The 24,916-nt window shown below is 34.6% G+C and overlaps 1 protein-coding gene across 27 annotated transcripts in view; it reads right to left on the bottom strand.

Moving 5' to 3' along the window:
* The window catches only part of MGAT4C (MGAT4 family member C), a 716,481-nt gene that overhangs the window by 220,501 nt on the left and 471,064 nt on the right, over positions 1-24,916 (bottom strand). Inside the window, exon 1 of one of the 27 annotated variants that reach the window (XM_072724543.1) lies at positions 3,910-4,116. The exons of 24 other annotated variants lie outside the window; for them this stretch is intronic. The gene's annotated coding sequence lies outside the window, so the exon portion shown is untranslated. Of the gene's footprint in view, positions 1-3,909; positions 4,117-24,916 lie in introns of those variants that run through there. 2 more of the 27 variants (XM_025992196.2, XM_072724537.1) reach the window with 2 other exon arrangements.

Genomic DNA, 24,916 nt, shown 5'->3' on the forward strand with positions numbered 1-24,916 from the left:
CCCTAAGGAGGTTAGATTTCAGGCTGCTTCTTCTTTTTTTTTCCTTTGAAATCATTGTATATCTGTAAATACATTCAGTGGGTAGTAAATATCACTTTTAGTTAAACCACCCTAGGAACCAGTCTTACTATATGCCAAACTATTGAAAAAAAATGGCATTAATCTTCAGATGATCTTGTTTGCTTTACTCAAACACAAACTGCTGTTATTTGAAAAATATTGTTAAGTTTTCTCATTAAAAGAAAATAAAATTCAAACATTTCTCACTCTCCTATTTATATACTACCAAAACCTTACCTAAAACCAAGCAACTGTAAACTCAATGTATTATGACTATTGATATTATAAGACAGAGGATAAATATAAAGCTAGATTGCTTGAATATACACTACAGATACAAGGTAAGCTTTGTCCCATAATGATTTTTTGCAATCCATTGCAATGTAAACATTTTACCTTTGTAAAGTTTCAGAGATCACATACAGAATCAAATGAGCTATAAAATAATTGATAGAAATTTTCGTAATACCCAAATGTATTTACATATGTATTTTAGGTTAGAATACACCTGAGAACTTAAAGATACATGAAAATACAAGAAATGCAAATGGATTCATCCATTAACTCATGTTTCTTATTTGTTAGTAAGTTCTCTGTTTTATCTGTCACACCTTGAAAAATATTCTATATTTTTAATTTAAAGATGAGAGTATGTCAAATAAATAAAATAATATAGCATGCACAAAACAAGGATCTTTTATATTTTTCAGTTATAAATATATCCCAAGCACCTAGATGAATCTTTGGCATAGAATAGGCAAAAACAAAACAAAACAAAAATCATAAGTAGTCAGGTATCTGGAGGGAGGGAACAAGGAAGGGAGGAACATTGATTGATTGATTGATTGATTGATTGAGGGCATTGAAATATGAAAATCATTTTCTGAGTCATGACTTTTCCATTTACTGATTTACTGGCTAGGTGATCTTAGGCAACAAGTTAAAAACTATTAGTCTCTATTTTCTTTGCACCATTATATGATTTACTTTATCACAGACTAATTGTTGAGAATGAATGATTAATGTCCATGAAAACACTTTTTAAATTTTAAAGTATATATGAACCTGTGTATGCACATAAAATACACACGTCAATATCCATGCATTTTCATACTAATATAAGCCCAAGCTAAGATGACACATATTATAGCTTGTCTTAACTAAATTCTTTTTGGTAGTAACTATATTTTTGTCTTAACTAAAAGTTGGCCATGAAAGTCCAGAATTTCTAAGATAAGCCAAGAATTCATGACATATCCAAGTACTTCAAGTAAGAAAGTAGAAACCTAAATGGTATTCATGTATTCCATAATTAAAAGATGCTAATGAGGATGCTTAAATAAACTAATTTCTAGGAGAGCATGAAGGCATATAAGAAGGAAAAAAGAGAGTATTATTTTGGAATAGGTAATAATATGATTTGAAGAACTATTTTCAAAAGGAAACCATGTATATAACAGCTTCAGCCTCTGAGAGATGCAGAGAACTTCAGAAGAGGTATTAGAAATCTTTTTATTACTCAGCACTGTTTCCATCTCAAGATCTGGAGAACCTGTCACTTAGTACCATTGAACTTGGTACACCATACACAAAGAACTGGATAAAATAATATAGAGAAGAAAAATGCAAAAGAAAAAAAAAGATGGTTACCTAACTCAGACAAAGGACATAAATGTTTAAAAAGGATGCAAGGAACACAGCAGGACAGGCACCTTCTTGCATTTTTTCACCTTTGGCTCCCTATAGTAGTAAGCATTCTGTCCAGGGAGTTTGTGGCATGGGAAATGGTTATGATCCCACTGATGTCCTCCCTTTAAAAAAATTAAATAAAAACCAAAATCTTTCTGTCAATAAAGTTAACCAGCCGGTTCGATCATATCATCCATATCCATGTTGTACAAAGTTCATTCAGAGGAAAACAAGGAAGTGAGCAATTCTAACTACCAAAGCAGTGCATTTGTCACCAGAGACACTTAACAGTGAGGGAAGCATTCAGCAGAAAATACCATTTTAAATGCCTAGGCTGCTCATCGGCTGAGTAAGATTGTCTTCATTGCTAACAGAATTATATAAATAGATTTTTAGAGAATTAATCATCAGGAAACAAATGTTTTCCCTGAGTTGAGATTGATCACCTGTGAAAATGACAGTCAAGACCTTTGGGCAATTCAAGTCCACTTTAAGGTATGTCAGGGGAAAAAAATTCATTTCAAAGTGGTGAATCATTATGCTTTCACATTCCCATGATCAAAAGTTTGGGATTCCCACATTTAGATTTTGAAATTCACAGAATAACCAGCCTCAGTCTCCCTGTAAGCAATTAACTCCGGGTGCATATTTGTAAGCTTTTGAGCCTTGGTGGATAATTGACTGTTTTGTCTGAGACAACGAGCTCAAGTTGTAAGATTCCATTAATACACATCTGACACTTCCTATAAACTCAGTTTTGTTCAGACCTGAATTGACTGAAAGAGACAAGTCGAACGGCAGTCATGTCAAGCGCTGCCAAACAGGACTGGGCTGGCGGAGGATGCAGAAGTGTGACATAGCTGAGAGATCCCTGCTGTCTGTAAGTACAACTTGAGCACCTCCAAACCCTGATTTCTAATTATCCAAATTACTGGTTTGCACCGGCAGAAATAGACTATGTTGAAGCTGAGTAGAGGTAAATCTGAAAAGCATGAGCATATTGAAGCCTGATGGCTAAGTCATTAGTCAAAAGTTTTATTACCCTAGAAAGAGAGGGTGAGGCTATTAAAATAAAAGAATAGGTTAAATTAAATACCAGCTATTTACACCTTTTCTGGTTCTTCGTTTCATAAATAACTGCCTTCAACTTTAAAATAACAATAGCCTGCTACTTTGTACTGTGATAATAAATAATATTTGAGGAACTAAGTGTTTTTGAATTCTTCATTTTGGTAGCATGTGAACATCTTCAGTCAATTAAAAGCTTTTATTGTATCTGATTTTTCAGGATCCCTGTCAGATTCCATCTCCTAGATCCACAGCAATTCAACAGCTGCAAATTTATTCATTTTGTTATAATCGGGGAAGGATTCTCAGGTGTAAATATCACTACCAATAAATGATTAAATAATTGAAAGCTTTATTTTTAGAGTTTAAATATTCTACAAAAGCATAAAACAGTATTTTGCTATGCATTCAAAGGCACTTAGCGCAATACATGATTTTAACGTCCCCCAATTCCAGGAAAAAAATTCCCACACCGTTCCTTAAAACTATCTGCTCTTATCATTTCCTTGGATTAAAAATAGTAAATGTCAGTACAAAGTACTACAACTTCATTTCAGAAGCTAAAGCCTTTGCTCACTTGGTAAATTTTGTTTTTTTTCTATATAGATGCAACTTTGGAAAACTGTCCCAAAGAACTATCATTTAACAATTAGAAACTTTGACTCATTTTAATTTTATAGCAACACTACTTGGGGTTGACCATTTCTACTCTTTGCTCCTAAAAGCAGAAAATCAAGGCATGGAGCAGAGTGGTATACATATCGACAAGTATTTTTAAAAACAGACACACACACATTTTCAAAATAATGATCCCATAACAGCAGTTACTTTCCTTTTCTAAAGAAAAGCTGAATTTACCTGCCATTCATTTTCTATTGCAAATTAGTTTGCCAGGTAAACGTTAGCATGCTCTTTTTCAATTCATTTTGCCAGATCCACATTTCCTTTTAATAATGCTAAACATTGCTCTGATTAAAAGCTTACCGGCTAGTAATCCTGCTCGACCCTGACACCAGTTTCTTACACTGTTTCCTCTGTTATACACATCTACCTTTATTTTGAAAGAGAAGGTAAAACAGAAGAGGCTCTTACCAGAGACAGGGAAAACAATTCGTTCAGCTAGATCCAACAGTGCTCTGTGCAGCCTGGCAGCATGAGTGATCCTTGGGCCTCACACAAAAGCGAGATAATTGGCTCTCAATGAAGAGATGTAAACATCCATCATAATGGCACTGGGGCTGAAACTGAACGCTACCTCAGCTGTTCTATGTACTCCGACTGGAGGATGATGTCACAAACATCAACTGGGTGTACTCTCATTGGCTTCTGTTACCTGGAATCATATCTTAACCCTAAACTGTCAGCTGCAAATTGAAATGCTCATCTCTGACTATAATTTTGGCTGAAAGGGGAATGAAAGTGAGGTTGAGCTACTGGAGGGTAGCAAACTGAAAATACTGCCCCTCGGATATGTTAGAAACCATTTACACAGCTAATTAGGTAGGTAGGGTCTGTGGGAATTTTATTTTTTATATATGTTTATTAAATAGCAGTATTTTTACAAAAGGTAAGTTCCCCAGAATGGACATTAAAGGAAAAGATTAATGTAAGCGTAACATCTGGAATTTTACAGTTTGTAATTACTTTGTGTTGATTTTACAGAACTGCCCTGTGAGAAAGTCAAGTTGAGAAAAATTACAGTGTAGACATCAGTACAGTGGAGCTTTCAATCAATTTGGTCAGAGCAACCATCTATATTTTTAAGTGCTTTAATAAATTTTTTTTTTAATTTGAGGTGCATAACCCTCTGAATGTTAAATAGTATCTCCAAAGTTTTGTGTAATAAAGCCTAAACTATGAGATATGGAAAGTGTAGTATCACTAAAATAATAACATTAAAATTTGTTTTTTTTTTGCAAAGAATAATAAGTTACTAGAATTATAGACAAGCCCATTTCAGTAATTGTAGGCTACTTTATAATATAGTGCTGTTCTCTTTGAGCACAAACAGGAAATAATCATCCATCCATTCCTCTCTATCCTGACAAAAGCCCCAGACTTCTCCCCAGGCTTAAATCTAGTGGGAGAGGAGGATAATGGGCTAAGCTGGTTGCAGCAGCTTGCTGCCAGAGGGACAAAACTACCATCACCTTGAAATATATCCACGCTTTCTCCACCAAAGGAGCTGTCAGCCACATAACTGTGAGATGCAAGAATTACCAGAGCTATTCAATGGCCAGCTCCTTCTAAATCCAGCCCAGTCATATCCCAGGGCAAGCCCTTTGAAAGCTGTGCAGCTCAGCATGCAAACAGTACAACCACCTGGAGAGACAGTGAGAGAAATTCGTTTCATCCATTCCCACCTTTAGGGAAAAGAAGGTCACCAACGATGCCCCGATATGCCTCTATGTTGATTCGTGTCCTTGTGAATAATGGATTCAGGGCAAAGAGTTGTGATAACTTATTTCACATTTCCAATGACAGAAAATTACTTTTATTGTATGGCTCAATGAGAGTTCTAAAAGTTGAAAATACATGAAGACGTGCTTTTATAGACCATTCATTCAAAATTTTCTCTCACGTCCTGACTTTCATGACCATTGGTTTAATTGTTCAAATAATCTTCATAGTAAGTTAGTATATGAGAAATAGGGGCAAGAGTTCTAGAGTTGGGCTCCAAAGATCCAGCCTCAAAAATCTTGCTCCATCATGTACTACCTGTGAGAACTTTAGAACATTAATAACTTTCACGTATAGAGTGAGAATGATAATGCTACCTACAGCAAAAAGGAGAAAAGTTAATATACGGATTAAATGAGGCAATGTATGAAACATTATTGTAAATCTAAAAGTCTTACATAAAAATAAGAGGTAATTAATATTATTGTTATGCAAAAGATCAAATATATTCATTTTAAAAGCATTCGGGGAATTAAAATGAGTCAATTAGTGTCTTCAAAATAATGAACTAAGAAATATTATCTTAAACTCAAAATTTCAACTAGAAAGCAATATTGTAAATTAACTTGGTTTATAACACTGACTCATTCAGTGGTCTTTTTCCTTCTTCTTTTTTTTATATTTGTGGGTTATTATTATTACTATTTTTTAAGTAAGCTCTACACCCATTGTGGCGCTTGAACCCATGACCCCAAGACCAAGAGTCGCATGCTCTACTAACTGAGCCAGTCAGGTGCCCCTCTGTGTTCTTTTTTCAAAGTTATTTCCCCTGCCAATATTATTTAGAATTTAATCATCTTAGTCAAGTGGAATCTAGATTCAAGAAGACTATTTGTCAAGATGTACTTGGGGCCAACATGAAAGACACTGTTCATTTATTTCTGCCTAAAAACATGGGAGTTTAGATGGAAATGTGTATAAAAAAAGATTCATTGCCATGCTAAGTGACATAAAATTGAATTACAGATCGGAAAGATGAATTTGGACAATGGAAATGTCAACTGTATTTCTGGTAGACGAATGATAAAGTAAGGCATTGTAATTGCTAAGAAGACATGTCATGGAGAAAATAATAATTTATAAAATAGAATATGCTCCTCCATTTCATACATAATATAAGATTTTAATAATATAAATATTTAATAACAGAGATAAATAGAAAAGTTAGATTATATCTTGCTGAATATAGAAAGCATATACATATATATACTTATCTGTATATATGCACACCATTTTTAAGATAAATGTCTATACTGGCTCTTTTAATAAACACAGATTGTAACTTTTCTTATTTTGATTTGCATTTTTTTGGTGCTACTATTCCACATTAATATAGGATACCATGAAGATTGGAAAATAAAAATACTCCTAGTGCTCTGCAGGCATTTTTATCAAATACCCATATTATTCACATGATTCACTAATAAATTAATACCTTTGTAAAGGGATCTAGTTTTGCATTACTAAAATATGTAAATAAGATTTTTTAAGACTATAGATTTCATATTATACATGATCAGGATTAATCAATGGATCAGTAAAATTTTTAGGGAGTTTACTTATTAAATATGAAAGCATAACTATTTGAATTATGTACAAAATAGGAAAATTAACAGAATATAATTTAGTTCCAAGGAGAATAAATAGGAGAGAAGAAAAATCTAGTAGAAATATTTTAAATTAATACTGGTTTATAATAATCTTTATTCTATATAGTAAGTCAATTTCTTCTTTTTAAATTTTTTAATATTTATTTATGATAGTCACACAGAGAGAGAGAGAGAGCAGAAGACATAGGCAGAGGGAGAAGCAGGCTCCATGCACCGGGAGCCCGACGTGGGATTCGATCCCGGGTCTCCAGGATCGCGCCATGGGCCAAACAGCTGCGCCACCCAGGGATCCCTAGTAAGTCAATTTCAAATTTCATTGCAATTCATTAGGACAGAATTTATATTTTAGTTTTTAGTTTTAAATAATTACATCTATACACTCAGGAAAGGTTCAGATAAATATAGTACATATATCTGGAAATCAGGGTGCTCACTCCAGCGTAGTATATTATACTTAAGAATAGAACAATTATATTCTTTATGATGGGCATTCAGCATCTGAAATTAATGATGAGTGGAAGTCATGAAGTTTTAGTAAGAGTTTGGTAGTGTTGGGACGCCTGGGTGGCTCAGTGGTTGAGCATCTGCCTTCAACCCAGAGTCCCAGGATCGAGTCCCACATCAGGCTCCCTGCATGGAGCCTGCTTCTCCCTCTGCCTGTGCCTCTGCCTCCCTCTCTCTGCATCTCTCATGAATAAATAAATAAAATCTTAAAAAAAAAAAAGTTTGGTAGTATTTCTTTAGGAAGAGCAGAGATTTTATAGGTCAGGGCCTTTCAGTGATTTATTTGCAGTGTGTCCTTTTGTGAAGTCTTGATACTTGAACATCAGTCTGCATATGCATCTGGTTTAAAGCCAAAAGTAAGATAGTGAACATGTAATATGAGCACTGATAGTAATACATAAAATCCCTAGTACTATCACAAACAGTATTAGTAAGACATCTAACCCGATTACATGTTGTAAAAAAGAAAAGAAAACATTCTAAGTGTAAACATAAAGGGACTGCAAGAAACATAAAGAGACAACAAGAAAAACCAAAAAGATGGTGTCAATTTTTGAATATACAATTTATTATACACACGTAGAGAAGTAAAATACATTTTTTTCAGGATTAAAAAAAATCAACTCCATGAAAAGGGAAAATAACAAAAACATTTTATCATGAATTTACCTACATTCTCTTTTTATTTGTTACACTCTTCCAACCAAAATGGCCAGCTTAAATGAATTCCAAGGCACAGAAAAATATTTTAACTTTAAAGCCATGTAAAAGCTTAATATAGGGGGAAATAACTACAGGAATTAATCTAGGCTTTATTTTGAGTAAATTTTTATTAGTGGATGTTTTCTGATATGAGGGAAATGGAACCCATAAAAATACTTTTGACAAATCAACTAGAAGATGTTTTGTAGTTCAAGCCAAGTACATCTCAGTTTTATTACTATACTTACATACTATATATTTCCCAGGAGCTGAAATCATTGCAGTATTTAATTGCCTGACAATTATTTCTGTTACATCAATTTTGTGGTTAAGCTAATTATTTATATTATCAAAACAAATCAGCACTCGAGGCTAATTAAACTGGAGAAACCATCCTCCAATGTTGCCCAACCTACATATTAATAAGGTTTAGGTTAATACTAACTTCAGAAGAAATGAATATGTCCTTCAGGTGATAATTTTATAGGCAGGACTTAGGAATTTAAACAGGTTTTAAACTCTTGAAAAAATTATTACTCACTCTGAACACTTAGGAATATTAGAATATAGCATTTTACATGTCTTTCAGCATCAACACCTGGCTGATTGTCCTGTTATCCACAAGATGGCAGCTCTGTTTATATCACTAACCACTCTTAAGACACTTATCCTTATTATCCTTATTATTATTATTATTATTATTTAAAGAAATATAATATGTAGGGTATATAAGGAAACTACATGTGTGAATGCTCATCTTAGGCAACTTTTCAGTTTAAGAAGAGTAAGTGATCAAGTGAAATTATTAAAAACTCTTAAAATAGGAATTATTTAAATCATCTCAGAATGTATGACTTCAAAGCATTACTTTTTTGCTGACACATTGCCCAAATGCTTCATCTTACACTTGTTTCAGAGGTTAATCTATTTATAAGAAATGGTTTTATTCTGTTTTGTAGAGACTTTTGTATTTCTTTTAAAGAAGTATAGACTGTTCATAATAACCAAGATGGTGAGTCAGTGATAACTCGCTGGTACAGGAAGAAATATCCGAGAATTATATTTTCCATCTACTAAATTCTACGCATAACCAAATGTGATAAGAATATTTATTTATTGACCTTGCTTGTATTCCTTTTTTATACTTCATCTTGTCCACTGTCACTGTTTTTTATTTATGTTTACCTTCAATCTATTGTGTGGCAGCTTCAGTGTATTATCTTTATTTCTGTTTCCTGTGCAGATAAAATTTTGAAAATGCTAAGAATTATAAGGCCATATCACCTTTCTTTTCTGAGAATAAATATCCTCAAGATGTTTGGCTATGTTTATGTGTCAGTAAATTTTACCCTGGAGAAGAAGGAAATGACTAAATAACAGTGAAGAAAGATCTCCTCTCCTCTCTTAAGTGTTAAAGAAATAGGAATTCTCAGACCTGAAGGTAAGAAGCTCATGCTGTTTTAATGATTCAGCACACTGTTTTTGGATGCAAAGTGAAAACATTAACTTATCATGGAAGTATCTGGATTTAATATATACTCCAATTTATTTTACTAGGTTCCCTTTGAACATCATAGTTTCAGTGTGTAAGAGATCTAAAGATCAGTGGGCAAAAGGATTTGTTCTCACTGCATTCTCTGAATAACTGTATTTTCGATGTTTTTGTATTACTCCTTAATAAAGGATACCATAACGTTTACTTTTTTATTTTTTTAAAAGATTTTATTTATTTATTCATGACACACACAGAGACACAGAGAGAGGCAGGAACACAGGCAGAGGGAGAAGCAGGCTCCACACAGGGAACCTGACATGGGACTCGATCCCAGGTCTCCAGGATCACACCTGGGCCGTAGGCGGCGCTAAACCACTGAGCCACTGGGGCTGCCCTACCATAAGGTTTATAAAGATAATTCTATGGAATCATAGAGGCCTATAGAAAAATTAGTCAATTCTGTCAGTGGGCAAAACAAGATCAGTGGGCAAAAGGATTTTTTTCTCACTTTGAACCAATTGTGCTTGTTCAAACAGCAGAACTCATAGCTTTAGAATTAATCATTAAGCATCATCTGCAATAAAGCTGGATTATAATTCTTTCTTATAAGTATATTTTGCTTTGTTCCTGCTGTATATTCCACAACTTCAACTCATGAGTTTTTTCTTTCACTTCAGTTTCAATGCCTTTTCCTTCATGTTGCCAAGGCCTACTAACTCCATCTTGACAAATATGGAACAACATTAATCTCAAAGAAACTGAGAATTAAATTTAGATTTTGATGACTAACATTTGAACACAACTACCTTACATTTGACAAGATAAAGGGCTTATTCATGTAAAACCCACTGTGCTCAAAACATTGCTTTACACATTGGGATGTTTACATATGAAGATAGTGAGAAATAGATTACTAATCATTGTGTGGTTTTTTGCCTTGTTACAACTTTGCAGTAGAGTACTTCAAATCAAATAGAAATCTACATTACCACAGGAGGATTAGGATTATAATAATAGTAAAAGAAAGAAAAATATCATCATCACTAACTTGAATGTTTACTTTGCACCGAGTACCATGCTAAACATTTTACATTATCTAATTTGTTTTGTTTTTGTTTTTGATTTTGATTTTTTGCAATGGGTCTCCAAGACTGGTCAATGTTAAGACTTTCTAAAGGGCTCATAGATTTGTACTTCTAGAAGCCAGTATTTTTCAATCATAGCTGCTCATTTAAATCTCAACTGGAAAATGTCATAATATAGGGGCATCCTATGGCTGGAATATTTGTTCTCCCTCAACATTAATTTATATGTTGAAACCTAGTAACCCACATGATGGTATTAGAACATGAGGCTTTTGGGAAGTGGTTAGGTCATAAGGGTGGAGCCCTATGATAGGGAGTAGTGCCCTTATAATAAGAGAGACCCCCAGAGAGGTACCTAGACCCATCTGCCATCTAAAGTTACAGTAAAAAGATGGTCATGTATGAACCAGGAAGTTTGCTCTCACCAGGAAATTTGATTTTGGATTTTCTAGTCCTTAGAACTGTCAGAAAGTAATCTCTATTGTTTACAAACTACCTGCTTTGTGGTATTATTATTAAAGAAGCCCAAACATGTTAAGACAAGCTTCAATCCAACTACTTGCATGAGAGCCTTCGAGTATGGGGGGTGGTTGGCACTGGTATATGCTCCTCTTTAAATGATTCTTTCACAACCAAGCTTAAAAATCATTGCCAAAATGAGTATGCAAGCCAAAGGTTTTCATGTGAAACATCAGATTTCATTGAAATAAGTAAAAAGTGTTCTAAAAATCTGAAGTTAAGTCTGTGAAGAAAGTAGGGCACAGTTTGTATGTCAAACAATACTTCCAAGAATGAATAAAGGAAAATCCACATTGCTTTTCATCCTCAAGGTGAAGAGATAAACGTCAACTGCCTGGACAGTCTGAGGAGAAAAGCGTGATGGAGCAGGATGAGTGGAGGCTGGGGGAAGACGAAATAACTACAAGTAGGGGAATGATGTAAAGAGGAGCCCGTTCAACATTCAGAGACTGCCCAGCGAAAGTGACTGCTAGTGCCGGAGGGCCCTGCTCTGCCAAGACAACAGTCAGATTCATCTATTTGTGACGCAAGATTCTCCTGCACAAGTGATGCCCTCTCTTGACACATGACAACACTGAATGTGCTGTATTGTATTGATACTCTCCTTTTCAAAGATCCAGGATGTATACAAGCCCAATGACTCAAGAGGATGGTATAAATGGGTAATGGTGGTTTGGAATAGAAAGGTCCCAGTACCTATATTTGTTTGGAAATAGAACCTGTGAAAATCAACCCTATGACAGAAATAATTGACTAATTTTTCTATAGGCCTCTATGATTCCATAGAATTATCTTTATAAACCAAGTCTTGTGCCCGAGATATTGGTTATCTTAATTGTACTTGTTCAAACAGCAGAACTCATAGCTTTAGAATTAATCATTAAGCATCATCGGTAATAAAGCTGGATTATAATGCATTTCTGAAGATACAGGAGAGAACGCTATCCTTTGCTAGTGTCTCAATAATGAAGTACATATATTTATCTCTGCATATATAATTAAATAAATGTAACAAAAAGTTTTAAATAATTGTTTGACAATTAGTGGGAAACTACTTATGGATGCTTTAAAGAATTATAAGAAATGTTTTAAATGTCTAATTTAGTACTCTACCTATAACAGATATAATCAGTTTCTTTCTCCATACATTTGAAGTCACTACAATGTGTGTACTTTAAAATCAATTGTCTTATCTTTATTTCATCATGATCTGTCAGCAGCAGTTGTTTTTCCCCTATTCATTCAAATCTGACTTTAATTCAGCATTGTTTTTCAGGGCTTTTTCCTCTTTGGCAGTGTAGGACTAGAATAACTTTCTTTAAATTTGTTACTTGGTCAAGTTTTGTTAAATAATCTCCTGTTTATTCATTTTTACGCTTTTGCTATTAGCTGCTTTGAAGAAATCTACCTTATTCGAACTGATTTGGTAAGTGTACTCCTACAACCGCAGTTACTACAATAGAAAATGCCTAAGTGTCCTTCCAGGCATTTTTTAAAAAGTAGTTAAATTACAACCATTGTTTCAGGACACTGTAGAAACACAACATGAATTAATGACCTTCGACTGGATCTTGGTAGATCATTGTGCAGAAGCTCATTATTCAACTTAATCCATGAACTCCCCAAAGGTAAACGATCACTACAAAGTCTATAGGAACCTTATGCTTTGTCAAGATGAATGACCAGTGGGTGTGGTTTACACTTCTAAGACACAACTGTCATCTTTTTCATCTTTGTCAGTCCATCTTCGAAATTGTAAACATGGAAAATATACTAGTTCTTTCCAGGGTAAACCAGAAAAGAATCACTAAGTGAATAGGGTGAAAATGCAGGCGATAATAAGAAATTATTTTTGTTTTTTTTTTTTTTTTGCCAGAAGGTACCTGCTCCTGGCATGTATGTATTTTTCTGTGAGTAATAGAGGATCAAAACAGCCTGTATGTTAGAAAGGAGATATTCCCACCTCTTTAACTATCCTGAATTCAGAATCAGTAAAAAAGAAGCTGGAAATAGACACGATTATAAGTATGTTGCACTGTGTTTTTTGTGTTGTTGTTGTTGTTTTGTTTTTTTTTGTTGTTGTTGTTGTTTTGTTTTTGTACTGTTGGCCTCGTTAGAACAATATACAGCTTGACTGCTGCCAGGCTCCTAAGTGTTCCCCAAATTCTAGATCTCAGAAAGACCCAATCAATGGCTTTTTCCTGTAGGTCAGGGTTGCAGCCCATAAGGCAGAGGGCAGAAATTGGCTTGGAATTCAGTCCATCCTTTTTGTGGCCAGGCTGAACTTGGTTTACCAGGATTATTTCATGCTCAAATAACCCAATCACCCCCCACCCATATTGTTGTCCCTGATACAGAGCTAAGTCTCCATGATTGCTAAATTACTCTAATTAAAACCTCATCTCATTTTTTGTTAAGTCTTGTTCATAATGTTAGTAAAAAATGTTCCTCATATTTCACTTCAGACAAGCTATGCCTAAGGACCTTAAAAGTAAAATCATGGTATTGGCAACAAGTCCCTTGGGGCCCGAGGATTCTCAACATTGATTCTTAACAAATTAAAGGTAGTCATTTTTCTGCCTTATGTAATTTATGGGGTGAAAGTCCTAGAGAAACACATATTTCTATGTTGAAAAGACCCAGGAGTACCCTAACTAAAGTAATGAAAAAGGCCCATATTAAGACATATTACCATAAAATATAAAATCACCAGAGATAAAGGTCCTACAAGTCTGAAATTGGTCACATTAAAAAAAAAAATCAGGAATCAGAGTAGCACCAGACTTTTCAATAGCAAAACTGAGAAAGGAAATAATGGAACAGGGGATACTTACAAAGTTATCTTCAAAACATAAATTTTTACCCATCAACATTACCAATTAAGTTTCCTCTTTTTTACCAATTAAGTTGGAAGCAATAAGTTACCACATCTTCAGACATACAAACTCATAAAAATGTCACCTTTCACACCCTTTTTTAGGAAGCTGCTCCATCAGAGCAATGGGTAAGGCATAAAAAAAAAAAAAAAAAAAAAAAGGAAAACGTGTTTGGAAAATAGGACAGAACACTTGGGAGAGGCCATGGAAATTTTCCAGGTGATGATGAAAGGGAATCTTTTGGAAGATAGGTAGGAAGCACACCTGTACAGTAACCATGTGCAAATTCAAACAGAAAGTATTTCCCAGGAAGGATCATTTAATAACCAGTAACCACAAAGAAATTAAACTAAAACATTATTTGATGTGTTTGAACATATTGAAGAAAGGTGTATTTTTCTGAGGGCATTTAAGCCCAAATTAGAAAGAGGTAGTAGAAAACTGAGGAAGTCAATAAAAAATGAGGCACTTATTTGAGAAAAACTAAAAGTTATTTAAAGGAAGAGCATTTATTGCTATGCTACTATTCCTATACTAATAAATAGTTATTTAAGTTTTAAAATGTGATATAACCATATCATAATGGTAGGAGACACTAAAGGCAAAAATACTACATGGACTTTTTTTTATCCACTTATCTATGTGTTATTTATATCTTTTTTTAGAGAGAGAGTGTGAGCAGGAGTTTGCGGGGGTGGGGGGGTGAGGCTGGCCAAAGAAGAGGGGGAGAGAATCCCAAGCAGGCTCTATGCTGAGAGTGGAGCCTGATGCCCGGCCTCTGGATCTCACAAACCTGAGATCATGACCTCCGCTGAAATCAAGAGTTGGATGCTCAACAGACTGAGGCACCCAGGCACCCCCAAGTTTTTTTTTTTTTTTTTTTTAATAATCAGACTTCTAGTTTCTAGTTCAGCCTATAAGAATCTATAAGTAGCCACTCCATCCTAACAAGTGAAAGGCTGAACAAACTAAAAAATCAGCAACTCTTCTTACATCGATCAGAGATGTAAGATCTCAGGGAAAACTGCTGCCTCCAAAATTGAAGAGAACAATAAGCAGATACAATGAATCACAACTTACACAGCAGAAATCCACAAACTGAAGCATCCTTAGGAACCAGTCATGGTAGGAAAACCTGAACCATAATTGAGGAATTGCTAGAGGCTCAGCATGAACAAGTGTGAGTGATAAGAATGACAGGAGAACCCAGTCACTAGGGATGGGGGAGGAGGGCACATTTTGTGATTTTTACTTCCTGTAATGCTATCAGGTTCTTGCAGTGAATATCAGGGGGAAAAATCCGTTGTGCTTCTGGGAGAGAGAAGAAAAAAGAAACCATTTTGAAACACATCAAAGCATTCTGTTCTTCTAAACAAGGTCTGCCCTCTGAGAAAATAGTTAGAGCCAGACCCTAACCTGTGATGGTTTTATCACAGCCTAACGATCTGAGGGAAGGGAAATAACCAACTCCCCAAAGTGAGAAACACATGTGAAGTTCACAGTCAAGAGGCACAAGCTCACTAAAAGTCTGAGACCTAATCCATTATTAGACTATAGAATGGTCCCCTTGCCCCCACACCTTACAACCACATTATTAAAGGATTATTCACAGGAGATTCTTTTACCTAGTATATCACATCTGGCTCTCAAGAAAAATTATAAGGCATACAAAGGCAAAAAACACAGTTTGAAGAGATAGAGCAAGCATGAAAATCAGAGTCAGATACAGCTGGGATGTTGGAATTATCAGATCAAGAATTTAAAACAACTGTGGTTAATACATGAAGACTACTAGTTGTTCTACTAGAACTCCTACTACTTACATGACAATGTAAGCAGAGAGTTGGACATTCTAAGAAAGAACCAAAAATAAATTAAACACCCAATAATAGAAATGGAGAATATCTTTGCTGGGCTTTTAAGTTGACTGGATATGGCTGAGGAAAGAATCTCTGAACTTGGGGTTATTGCCATAGAAATCTTCCAAAATAAAAAATAAACAGAAAAACAACCAAAAGAAAGAAAGAACAAACGAAAGAACAAAATTTACCTAAGGGCTGTGGGACAATTACATGAGCATATGCATAATGTAATATATAAAAAATAGGAATTCCAGAAGGAGAGAAACAGAAGAACTATCTGAAACAATGATAACAGAGAATCTCCCTCAATAAATGTCACATATCACACCACAGATCCAGGAAGCTCAGAGAACACCAAACAAGGCAAGTGCAAAGCAAAAACAAATAACACATAGGCATCATTTTACACTGTAGAAAGTCTAAGGTAAAGAAAAATTCCTATAAGAAGCTGAGGATGGGGAAACTTAACCTATAGTGGAATAAAGGTAAGAATTACATCTGACTTCTCCTCAGAAACCATGCAAATAAGAGTAGAGTGAAATAGTTAAAACAGAGGAAAAAAACCCCCACCAACCTAGATTCTACCTTCAAAAGTGAGAGTGTGAAATAACACATTCACAGACAAACAAAAATTGAGGGAATCTGTTACTAATAAACCTGCCTTGCCACAAATGTTAAAATAAATTCTTTAGAGGGAAGCAAAATAATAGAGTTCAGAAACTCAGATGTACATAAAGAATTAAAGCATCAGAGAAGGAATAAGTAGGGGCGCCTGAGTGGCTCAGTCACTTGGGTGTCCAACTTTTGATTTCGGCTCAGGTCATGATCTTAGGGTCTTGAGATTAAGTCCCACTTTGGGCTGCATGCTGAGCACAGAATCTGCTTGAGGTTCTCTCTCTCCCTCTCCCCCCTGCTCTGCTCACATGTGCTCTCTCTCAAAAGAAAGAAAGAAAGAAAGAAAGAAAGAAAGAAAGAAAGAAAGAAAGAAAGAAAGAAACATTTGTATGTAAGTTAAATGAATGATGATGACACAAGAAATAAGAGGGTGGTTTTAGGACTATTTTGTTATAAAGCACTTACACAATCTATGAAGTGATATAATGTTGTTTTGAAGTGGACTTGAATTAATTGTAAATGTATATTGTAAACTCAAGGGAAATGACTAAAAATAGTAAAAAAAAGTATGACTAATATTGCTAAAAAGATAGAGGAAAGCAAATAAAAAATGCTCAATGAACCACAAAAGGCAGGAAAAAAAAATAGGAGACAAAGAACAAAAGCAACACACGCAAATCAGCAAAGATATGGTCAATATTAATCCAATTATATCAATAATCACTTTGACTGTCAATGACCTAAATGTACCAATTAAAAGGCAGAGATTGTAATAGTGGATTAAAAAACTTGACCCAACTATATGTAGTTACAGAAACCACACTGTAAAAATAAGGACACATCCAGATGAAAAGTAAAGAGATAGAGACCTAACATGCTAACATGAATCAAAAGGAAGTAGGAGTAGCTATATTAATTTTAGACACAGGGAGCTTCAGAGCAAGAAAACTTATCAGAAATAAGTAAGGGCATTCCAAAGTGTTGGAAGAATTCAAGAAGATGTAACAATCCTTAGTGGCATGTGCCTAATATCAGAGGATAAAAAATGTATAAGGCAGAAACTGAAAGAACAACAAGAAGAAATAGACGAATCCACTATTATAGTTGGAAATATCAACACTCCTCTCTCAGAAATAGGTCCCAAGTGCAGAAAGTCAGTAAGGACATAGTTGAACTCAAAACATTAATCAACTGGATATAACTGGTGTCTGCCGACTACTTCGTCCAAGAACAGCAGCATAAACATCTTCTCAAACTCACATGAAAAATTCACAAAGATAGACCACATTTAGGGCCATAAAACACATCTTAACACATTTAAAATAATACAAATCATACAGTGTCTGCTCTCAGGCCGCAGTGGGAATTAAACTAGAAATCAGTAGCAGAACGATAGCTGCAAAATTCTCAAATATGTGGAGATTAAAAAATACACTGCTACGTAACGCATGGCTCAAAGAAAACATCTCAAGAAAAATAAAATAGAATTTAGAGCCAACTAAAAATGAAAACACAATTTATCAAAATTTGTGGGATGCAATGAAAGCAGTGCTTAGAGGAAAATGTATAGTCTTTTTCTGGTTGTGATATGTGGTATTGGGTGGGGGCAGGCAGAGATAAAGAGAGTACAGAGGGTTTTTAGGACAGTGAAATAATGATGGATACATGTCATTATATAGTTGTCCAAACCCATAGAATGTGTAACACCAAGAGTGAACTGTAAGGTAAACTACGGATTTCAGATGATTATGATGTGTCAATGCAGGTTCACCCTTGGCAAAAATAAATAAATAAATAAATAAATAAATAAATAAATAAATAAATAAATAAAAATAAAAATAAAACAACAACAACAAAAAACTTTCTAGTGAGTCCTGTTGGGGTGGAAATGGGGGCTATGTAATGTGTGAGGACAGCGGGCATATGGAAAATCTTTATCTTCCTAATTTCATTGTAAACCTAAAATCTGCACTGAAAAAAAAAAGACTTTATTAAAATAATGGAAGGATAAGCTGAATATAAAATTAAAATGTATTTTTAAAATCATATTTTAAAATCATAAATCTGTGTTTGGGGAAGAGGGTGGTAAGAGAATTGAAAATATACTGAAAGCACAGAAACAATATATTTGTGAGAATATGCCCACTCTCCACAGCTGGCTCCCATCTCATCTTTTATTGGCTCACCTTCTCATTCTCATTGTCCCATGTGCTAAACCTCTCACTGAAATTAAAATGTACTAGTCACTTAACATACTGTCTCAATTCTAGCTGGTATCTCAACTTATCCCTACACAATCGCCATGTGGTTAATTGGGGCCTTCATTAATTGGAATTCAAATCAGGCATGGAAGGGGCATCTGGATGGCTCAGTGGGTTAAGCATCTGACTCTTGATTTCAGCTGGGCTGGGTGTGGAGCCTGCTTAAGATTCTCTCACTCCCTCTCCCTCTGCGTTGCTCCCTCTGCATCACCCTCTCTCCCCAAGAAAAAACAAAAACAAAACAACCAGGCATGGACACACCCTGACAGCGGGATACCTACTATCCTTAAAAAAAGAAAAAGAACAAACTTTATCAAAGTTCACACTCAATAATGCACTAAATGCCAATTTTCTGACAGCAATCTCTTAACAAATGATTTTTATAGTAGAGTGTTTCCATAGGAAATGATAAAGTAGACTTCGGTTCAATCCACACTTACTTTCCCTGGTTCCCATCCAATAATAGAATCAAATTAGTACACAGAGTGTAAATCAGAGATTCTCGAGTTCACTTACTGATTTTATACTTAAGAATTATGTCATCTTGAAAAGCAGCACACTATTTACCTCATTTGAACAGTATTTCCTAACTTACTCTAAGATAAAGTCATATTTGTAATTCATCTCAAATGGTTCTTAGACTCACTAAAAGGAGGAAAAAGGTACACAAATTATTTAGATCATTACTTAGAGCTTGCTAAATGCTCCTAAAAGAGATGACTTTTTACTCCACATTATATTTTTATATAATAATATTTGAAGCAAAAATATTATAGACCGTGTGTGTGTGTGTGTGTGTGTGTGTGTATGCTTGTAGTTTGTTTAAGAGTCAAGTTGTTCATCAAACAGCATTTATAACTACTAAGTATTTGACAGAAGCAGAAGGGTCAATGGGGCATGTGGTAAAACTATGATAGTTTTCAATAAAGCTCTACCTTTAGAAGTAAGATCTGAAAACAGTTATGAGGCCCTTTTATACACTTGCCTCACACTTTCTTGTGCAGAGTACACTCGTTAAATATTTATTGACTTGATGTGACATTTTAAGAATTAATGAAATACGGTAGTGGAACATAGGTGAAATGAATTGTGTCCATTTCATTTCCATTCATGAAATCAACAAATACTGATGCCTGACGTTGCATTAATTGCTATGATACAAACATGAATGTGGCTCTTACTTTGGTCTCGAGGAATTCTCAGGCAAGGGAGAAATGGAAACATTAAATAAAATATTGCAGACCTCTTTTTATTCGTCAGTTAAGATAAACCTAAGTTTATCCAGAAGGCTGAAACATCAAATGCTTGTTTTGTGTTTCTGTTAATAAGGGAAAAAAAGCAAACTAGCAAGCTATTAGAAGCGATTTCCTGAGAAGCAACTTTTAAGATATATAATAACGTTGTGAGTGATTCAGACCAATATTCTGCAACCTGTGTCTATAATACTCTATTGATTTTCAATACACACAACCAAGACCAAGAAACATATCAAGATACTCAAGTACCTTCTGAATCATCTTGGATTGATTACATGTAATAGAGTTCATGATTAATTGAGAGCCATTCCAGAAGTGTGTTTTATGGTAGCATCAGATCTGCCCTGGAGAGGAGTTGAGAATCACAGCGAATGGGACCTGTAATGCAAATGTATCAAACCCTTAACATCTCACCCCAACACCTCCAGGTCTTGCTTAAAATCCTTCAGGGAGTCTCGTTCTTAAAATAAAAGGAGGATTCTTTCTAGTATGATTTACAATATCCTGTCTGATCTGGCCCCAATTATTCTAGCCTCATCTCCCACTAGCCTTCTTAACCTCACTTTCGTTCTTTCTCTTCTCTATCTCGAGTGACAGATTTTAGTCCTATTTCTCGCCGAAACACCTTTTGCTACAGACCTGCATGTGTATCCAAGCTGTTTCTTCTGCCTGGATTGTCCTTTACTCATTTTTTTCATATTAATCCTAGTTATCACCCTTAAAGCCACTGAACCTTCTGTTATTTACTCGTAATCATGCTGTATCTTTTGGCCATAGGCCTTTTGCACATGCTTTCTATTCTGTCTAAATATTCTTTTACCCATTCCATCACCCTCTTCATCTAGGTATCTCTACTCATCCCGGATCAGCCATTCCTTTTTTCAGAGAAATCTTCCCTGACCTCCCTAATTAAGTCAAATCTTTATTATAGGCTCTCATGGTCTAAGTACCTTTCTTTTGTTTTGTTTATCACTGCAATAAATAGATTTATTTCCGTGACTTTTAAAATGTTTGTATCCTCACTAGAATATAATGTCTTTGAAAGCAGACCTGTTTTCTCTTCCTAGGTTAAGCCTTCAGTGTTTTGTAGACTAAATGAATGTCTAGATACTTTACTACACTACACAAAACAGGTACATGAGCAAAAACAGGTAAAGCACAAAACAGGTAAAGTTTATAGCATGGTAGGCTGTTTTCTAATTTTCCACATTATTTGCATTTTATAACACTTTTAGAAAATAATTTTTACCTGATGTAAGAATTAGAGGAAAGATAAGGTATTTTAATATACCTATAACACTTGCTAAAATGTTTTACTTATAATTTTTTAAAGATTTTACTTATTTGAGAGAAAGAGAGAGAGAATGAGTCAGGGGAGGGGCAGAGAGAAAAGCAGGCTCCCTGCTGAGTGGGGAGCCAGCCATCGGGCTTGATCCCAGGACCCCAGGATCATGACCTGAGCTGAAAGCAGACACTTAACCAACTGAGCCACCCAGGTATCCCAATGTTTTACTTATCATTTATACTTTTGAAATTTTGACTCATTGTATTTCCAAATGGGATAGTTCTCAATTTTATTCCCAAATAATTATGTTGCTTGTAAAATGGCTTAAAAATATTTTTATACAATATTTTAAAAGTTATTATAAGACAATTTGAAAATCCTGGATTTTACCTTTGCAGTACAGATGGATTTGTTTTTCCATAAGTGACTTGATGTTGTGAAGTAACCCATAAATTGACAAGTAAAACCGAAAACCAGAAATATGGGTCTAGCTACATTTTTTTGAGAGAGCCAAATAAATGTCAATCTGCTTTTTAAATAAAATTTTATATTTATTAATATTTTATTTCTGAGCTGTCTTCTCAAACATATGCATTATGCTGTAATAATTCAATGGAAGGGGAGTAAATAAATTATAAAAGAACCAAATGATATTCGGATAGCACAAGCTAATATTCATCCTTGGCTGGAAAACAATTGAATGGATGCAGAGATGGACATATTGAAAAAAAGAAAGAAAACGGGGGACTTTTCTTAGTCTTAGAAGAGAGGTTATTCAGGTCTTAGAATGGGATTTTTACACAAACATATCTTTTGAAAATAGGCAACGAAATTTCTGACTATCTTTGGAGTACTTTTTCTCATCAAAATATATGTGATAGTCATAGTTGGACAGATAATTTTTGGTGGGATTAGACTATGTTGAAACTCAGCAACATTCCCAGAATATTCTTATGAGGTTGGTTCTGAAATATCAAGGGGTCTTTTGAGAAGATGCTTAGAAAGATGACTACAGGGACACCTGGGTGGCTCTGTGGTTTAGCATCTGCCTTTGGCTCAGGGCATGATCCGGCCGGGGTCCTGGGATCAAATCCTGAAACAGGCTCCCTGCAGAGAGCTTCCTTCTCCCTCTGCCTATATCTTTGCCTCTTTCTGTGTCTCTCATGAATAAATAAAATCTTTTTAAAAATCCCACTTAACTACTAATATAAAATGTAGAACAAAGGCAGTTTCTCAGTGTTGATTCAATTACAAATTTTCCAGCTCGATTTTTATCCTGGTTGCCAGTTGTATTAGAGATCTGTATTATTATTAGAATTAGCATTAGTATTATTAGTATTGTTTTTGCTTATCCCCTCATTTCTCTCTTAGAGGAACTTCCTTGCAAAGGGCTCTACCTCCTTCATGCTCAATGACTCTTCTCCCTTCTTGAAGACTCATTGCCTCCAAGGTGGATATTTGAATATTTGAACCGGGAAATGGTAAGCTGTAGTAATGAGTGAAGGACTGCATGGAAGGTCAATGATGTTTGGCTCTTTATGTTTTGGAGGCTGCTCTAGTTTTTAATCTTCCTGAAAGGGTTATTCAACTCTTCTTGTATTTCCACACAAATTGTATTAATTACTGTAAAATACACATGACATAAAATTTACTATTTTAACTATTTTTAGTTTTATCATTTAGTGGCATTGATTATACTCACATTATTGTAAAACCATAACCACCATCCCTCTTCAGAATTTATCTTTCTAAACTAAAACTCTACTTACTAAACAATAATAACCTATCTTTCTCTGCACAACCCCTGACAACCAGGGGCTATTTTCTGTCTCTGTGGATCTGAATATTCTGTTCTTATCATATAAGGGGAATAATACAAGATTTTTTCTTTTTGTGTATGATACCTTTAAGACTTTATCTCTTTGAAGCTAAACAATCCCTAAGTAAGAAATTAATGCAATGATGATATCAGAAATAAACCTATACATCCACTGCATGCATGGAATCACATTAGCCTTATAATGACTCTCTCCTGAATATACAACAGCAAAGCTTTTCTTAAATGCAAATTGTTAATTAGTCACTATTTCTCTACAAAGGGAAAATAGGGTGAGTTAGGAGGTTCTTTTGTCATTGTCCAAACTATTATAGATATTAATGGAATAGATAGCATGTTGGCAATTAGGATGTAGAAATATTTGAAAAATAGACTTGGTGAGATTAGTTTCCTGGATATAGCATAGAATGCTGGTTAAGGCACAGATTCTTGAGCTAGACTGCTTGAGTTAGAATCCTAATTTCATTATTCATTAAATGAGTGACCTTGGGCAAATTACTTAAATTTTCAATGTCTCAGCCTTTTCATTTATAATATGAGGATAACAGTATCCATTTCATTAATACTTTATATGCATTAAGTAAGTTAAAGAATAAAGTTCTTAGAACAAGGACTAGAACATAGGGACAACAATATAAATATTTGTTAGTTAAATATATTTAGAAAAAGAAGGCATCAGTATTTTCAGTTTCATGGCAAGATGACTGAGAGATACCATTCATTATGATAAAAAACAATGAAAGATAAATATACAGAGAGGAAGCATGTTGAATTTTATGTGTGGATGTGAGATAAATAGAAATTTTGAGTAAAAAATGGAATACACAAGTATGAAGCTCTAAGAAAGCTCTAAGATTAGAATTGGAGTCCAAATTTGGAGATTCATCAGCATATAAATTACATATTATAGCTAAAAGTGAATACACAATGAGAAGAGGGCCTAGCTGTGAAGTCCCAACAATTCCAAGATATGATAACCACAAATAGTTTTAATTTAACAAAAAGTTCACACACCTCTAAAATTTCAACAGTTTTTGGCATCAAAGATGTTCTCATTATAAAAGCAGTTTTCACCTAAATGGCAGTAATATATAAGGCTGCTATTGATAAAGCTGGTGTTATACTAGAAGGTAGTATTAAATATGAATTTTGAGTTCAACGTAACATAGAACAACGTGGGCAGTCCCCAAATCACATCAATGTCATAAAATAAACCCTTGAAAGTGATGTGGCAACTGAAGTTTTGCACCAAAAAAATGATGTAAAATGGCTAGCCAACCATAAAGAAGAATTCCTTAGCAGATTTATGAATGGAATATTCCAAAAGTGAGTTTTCAGGGGCTGAACAAGAAACAAAATCTATATTTGCTTTTGGCAAATTGTCAACTACCATCCTCTGTCTATATTATATACCCAGACCTGCAGGAGTCATCCTATTACATTAAGGTAAAAAATAGCACTGGGGTTAGTTGTCTGCTTCCCAACTTGCCAGGGCAGAATGTATGAGTGGACTTGAAAATTAATTCTGCCTAAGAGTTAACACCATTCTGCGAAAAAAAAAAAAAAAAAAAAGAATATGAGAAAAATGAGCAGTTACAGAATTACAAAACTCTCAGCAGAAAAGCCTTGGGTCATCAGATAGCAAAGACGGGCTGAAGCAAAGGATAACATGGCAAGGTGGTTCACAGACATTTTTATATGGCCCCTTGGATCTTGAGAAATTGAAGTTGTT

Source organism: Vulpes vulpes, chromosome 10, assembly GCF_048418805.1.
Source record: "Vulpes vulpes isolate BD-2025 chromosome 10, VulVul3, whole genome shotgun sequence".
Classification (NCBI taxonomy): domain Eukaryota; kingdom Metazoa; phylum Chordata; class Mammalia; order Carnivora; family Canidae; genus Vulpes; species Vulpes vulpes.